A 5,372-nucleotide genomic window follows, 5' to 3' on the forward strand; every position below is an offset into this window, starting at 1 on the left:
TTTGATATTTATTCTTACCATTTCCTCTTTTTAAAATGTTGATTAAAATTACTATTAAGAAATGTGAAAATGTCTAGCTTGCCACATCTGTAGTCCCAACTATTTGCGAGGCTGAGGAGGGAGGACTGCTTGTGGCTAGGAATTTGAGGCTGCAGTGAGCCTATGAATAGCCAGTGTATTCCAGACTGGGCAACATAGCAAGGCCCTGTCCTTAAAAAAAAAAAAAAATATGGCCGGGCATGGTGGCTCACGCCTGTAATCCCAGCACTTTGGGAGACCGAGGTGGGCAGATCACAAGGTCAGGAGTTCGAGACCAGCATGACCAACATGGTGAAACCCCATCTCTACTAAAAATACAAAAATTAGCTGGGCATGGTGGTGTGCACCTGTAATCCAGCTGCTCAGGAGGCTGAGGCAAGGGAATCACTTTAACCGGGAGGCAGAGGTTGCAGTGAGCCAAGATCACACCACTGCACTCCAGCCACTGCACCCCAGCCAGGGCCACAGAGCAAGACTTCGTCTCAAAAACAAACAAACAAACAAACAAACAAACAAAAACTATTGCGCCGGGAGTGGTGGTGTGCGTTTGTAGTTCCAGCTACTCCGGAAGCTGAGGCACCAGAATCTCTTGAACCTGGCGGGTGGAGGTTGCAGTGAGCTGAGATCACACCACTGCACTCCAGTTTGGAGGACAGAGCGAGATTCTGTCTCAAAAAAAGAAAGAAAAACGAAAATAAAAAGTTTCTATTACTTATATTAGTTTTTATTCTAATGTATTATTTTAGCATAAATAAGAGTTCCAGTTTAGATTGTGGACAAACCCTTCACATTCCTGTTTGGAAAAATGTCATTAAGTGTCAAAGCTGGGTGATCATTACATGGGAAGTTAATATACTCTTCTATTTACTCTTTTCATGTTTGAAATTCTCAGTAATAAAAAGTTTTTTTGTTTTGTTTTGTTTTGTTTTGTTTTTTGGGATGGAGTCTCGCTCTGTCTCCCAAGCTGGAGTGCTGTAGCACGATCTCAGCTCACTGCAAGCTCCGCCTCTCGGGTTCACACCATTCTCCTGCCTAAGCCTCTGGATAGCTGGGACTACAGGCGCCCGCCACCACGCCCGGCTAATTTTTTGTATTTTTAGTAGAGACGGGGTTTCACATAAAAAACTTTTAAAAGTTTTTAAAAGGCAGTGGCTCACGTCTGTAATCCCAGCACTTTGGGAGGCCGAGGCAGGCGGATCACCTGAGGTCGGGAGTTTGAGACTAGCCTCCCCATCTCAAACCCGCCCCTACTAAAAATACAAAAATTAGCCAGACGGGGTGGTGCAGTTGCCTGTAGTCCCAGCCATCTGGAAAGCTGTGCCAGGAGAATTGTTTGAACCCAGGAGGTGGAGGTTGCAGTGAGCGGAGATTGCGCCACTGCGCACTACAGCCCGGGAGACAGAGGGAGACTCCGTCTCAAAACAAAACAAAACAAAACAAGGCCGGTGCAGTGGCTCACGCCTGTAATCCCAGCACTTTGGGAGGCCGAGGCGGGTGGATCACGATGTCAGGAGATCGAGACCATCCTGGCTAACATGGTGAAACCCCGTCTCTACTAAAAAAAAAAAACCGAACCTGTAGTCCCAGCTACTCGGGAGGCTGAGGCAGGAGAATGGCGTGAACCCAGCAAGCGCGGGCCACTGCACTCCAGCCTGGGCAACACAGCGAGACTCAGTCTCCAAAAAAAAAAAAAAAAAAAAAAAAAAAAAAAAAAACAGAAAAAAAAATTAAAAAAAAAAACCCTTCACACTAAAGGTAGGAATACTTCTTGAAATGAAAAGGACATAAGAGAAAAAGAAACAATTTCACATGAATTAAGCTAAACTGTCTCCCAGGGAGAGAAGGGAAAAAAATTCCTTATTTCTAGTACAGTGTTTGATTATATTTTCACATGACCTCATTCCACAAAAAATCTGAGGCAGCTTGACTAACTCTGATAATTGTACTCAAGTCCATTGCTTTGTGTCAAACTGATATTTAACATTAAATAATGACGGTGGTAGTGGTGGTGATATTTACCTTATATTAACTTTTTCCTCCCAAAAAAAAAAGCAGGATTAAATAGATGCCAGTTGTACATATGTGGAATGGGAGTTTGCCAGCTAGCACTGAAATCAAGAGAAGAGGTATTATGCTAACGAGAGAATATTGTCAACACTCAAAGACATGAATGCCTAGGTATCTGAACGCTGAACCAATACCAAATATTTTTAGAACCTGTTGCTTCTTCTTCCGTTTTTGTGACCCTTTCACGTATCTTATGCTTCTTCTTCATGTTAAGTTTTACTTCTTAGGAACAGGGTATGGTATGAAAAGGGTGTACCAGCAACAGATTTCCAAATGTGCTATTTTACACAGAGTGGTGTTGAAAGCTGAAAAGCTGGCTGGGCCTACATTAGCAGCCAGTTTCTGAGACTAAATTTACAATATTTCTGCAATCATTCTGAGGCAGACTAACTATGGCTTATGTAATGTGCAGAAGCCACAGGATTTCTTTAAAACACTGTACATTTCATTAGGAAACATCCAACCCTTTATTACTTATAACAATAAGAAAAAGGGACACATAGACAAATGATAACTTGCAGACCATTAAAAGACTTTTTCTAATCAGCAGTTTCCATATCTTCTTTTACATGAAACTGTTTAGTCAAGGTGTTCAAATGAAAGCAAAACAAAACAATTTGAGCTTCATGTTTTGAGTTTTCCTTCCCACTTTCTGTTGGAGGTGCCAAAGGTCTTGGCAGCCAGAGGGAGGCAGATAAAGAGAGAACTTGAGTAATTGATCTACAGTGGGATATTTAGTTCTGATAAAATGTTGATAACGGAGGCTACCCTTTTACTGTCATGGAAGGATTGCCATAGGGTAATGCGTTGAACTCATCAGGAAAGAGGCTCTTTTACAGATCCAGATGACATTCTAAGAAGTCTTTTGCCTTTTAAAAAAATTTTTTTTTTTTTTTTTATTTTTAGTAGAGACAGGGTTTCACCATGTTGGCCAGGCTGGTCTCAAACTCCTGACCTCAGGTGATCCACCCGCCTCAGCATCCCAAAGTGCTGGGATTACAGCCATGAGCCACCACCCCCGGTATAAAAAGTTTTCTTTTTAACATTTATGTCAGGTTAAACCTGGATGCTTAGCACATGATTACCGGGGTATTCAATTGCTCCTATTATGCCATTTTTGGTAGACCCATTACATTGCAGAGTGTTTTCAAATCTAGGGTCTCTGGAGCTTTATATAGTCTTAATTAAACTATAAACTATTTAAAATTGTACTAAAATATTTGTATATATTTTATGGATAGGATGCACAGCTTCAGTAGATTTATATAGGGGGATCCATTACTCAAAGCTAAGTAGAGGCCAGGCGCAACGGCTCACGCCTGTGATCCCAGCCCTTTGGGAGGCCGAGGCAGGTGGATCACGAGGTCAAGAGATTGAGACCATCCTGGCCAACATGGTGAAACGCCGTCTCTACTAAAAGTACAAAAAATTAGCTGGGCGTAGTAGCACATGCCTGTAGTCCCAGCTACTTGGGAGGCTGAGGCAGGGGAATCGCTTGAATTCGGGAGGTGGAGATTGCAGTGAGCTGAGATGGTGTCACTGTACTCCAGCCTGGTGACAGAGCAAGACTCTGTCAAAAAAAAAAAAAAAAAAAGCTAATTAGAAACCTTGTAACCAAAAATTAATTTGGCCTATACCAGCATAAAGAAAAAATGATTTCTGCTTTGACTTCATGGGGAAAATGAATAAAGATGTGTGGCTCACTTCATTCCTTTCTTCTGATTCAATTCACGGGCTTTAAGTCTTTCACTGTCTTTTAAAACAGGAGGGTGCGCTAAGCTAATTCTGTTATTTCCAGAATTGCACAGCCAAAGTTCTCTTCTGATGTTTGGTAGTCTCATAGTCTGTAATGTAGTAGCAGGTGCATTTTTAGCTAATACAGTGTATAACAGAACTACTAGCACTTTTGGCTAATATATTAAGTAACATATTTTTATTTAAATCAACTTACAAATGTTTACTGCTCAAGTAATATAATTATATAATTAAAATGTGACATAAGAAAGTATTTATAGATACATATGTAATGCTAAACTTTGCTTTAATGTGTTCCTAATATTTTACATGTAGAATCAACTATATAAATAAATTGGACACTAGTTAGGAAAAGTGGGTTTCCTCTCTTCACAAACTAAAAGTAAATTGTTCATCCTTTCATTTCAAATAGAGCACAAATGAAGACCATTGGGAATACAAGAAATGTAAAAAGTAGTTGTAGAAAATGTGAATAAATTCTGATTCTAAAGGTTTGTGCAAAGAGTAATGAGTTGAAGCAATTAAAGTTGATCTATGAAATGGTAAAACTTTGATATGCAAACAGTCTAAGTGGGGCAGTGTATGTTCGTAGTTTCAAAGCAGAAAAACATGATTTTACAGTAACAGCTTAGTTTGTATGACTGTAGTTAAGCAACACTGGCTTTTTTTTTTTGAGACAGGGTCTCACTTTGTCACCTAGGGTGAAGTGCAGTGGTGCGATCTCAGCTCACTGCAGTCTCTACCTCCTGGGATCAAGCTACTCTCCCGCCTCAGCCTCCCAGGTAGCTGGGACCACGGGCACGTGCCACCACATCCAGCTAATTTTTTCTTTTGTATTTATTCTAGTGACAAGGTTTCTCCATGTTGCCCAGGATGGTCTCAAACTCCTGAGCTCAGGCAATCTGCCCAATTCGACCTCCCAAAGTGCTGGCATTACAGGTCTGAGCCACCGTAACTGGCCTGAATTTTAATTTTTAAAATTATTATTATTATTCTTTTTTAGAGAGGGAATCTTGTTATGTTGCCCAAGCTGGTCTCGAACCCCTGGCCTCATGTGATGCTTCTGCCTCTGCCTTACAAAGAGTTGGGATTGTAAGTGTGAGCCACTGCACTTGGCCTGGATTTTAATTTAAGTGGGACTACAAAGTTCCATTGAAACATCAGTGAACAACTGACTTATTGTAAACATTTAGATTTCAGCAGCGTCTTACTGGGGAAAATAATCTTACAATGAGTTTATAATACTTTAACATAATATATATTTTTATAATAAGAAAAAAATTAATGTCCTTAACATTTACACACAATCAAGGCTTAGAAGTATAATGATTATGGTGTGTACTTAACGTGAAATAGTGAAAATGTCATTTCTGGAAGTTATTACTTTGAAATAGGAGTTTTTCAAGCACAGCAATTTAATACAATTAGGTAGATTTTTAATTCCCTTTTTGTTGAATGCTAAAACACAATGTGTTGGCTATTTAAAGTAGGCTATTATTCTTTAGTCACTA

This window comes from Rhinopithecus roxellana, chromosome 14 (genome assembly GCF_007565055.1).
Source record: "Rhinopithecus roxellana isolate Shanxi Qingling chromosome 14, ASM756505v1, whole genome shotgun sequence".
Lineage (NCBI taxonomy): Eukaryota > Metazoa > Chordata > Mammalia > Primates > Cercopithecidae > Rhinopithecus > Rhinopithecus roxellana.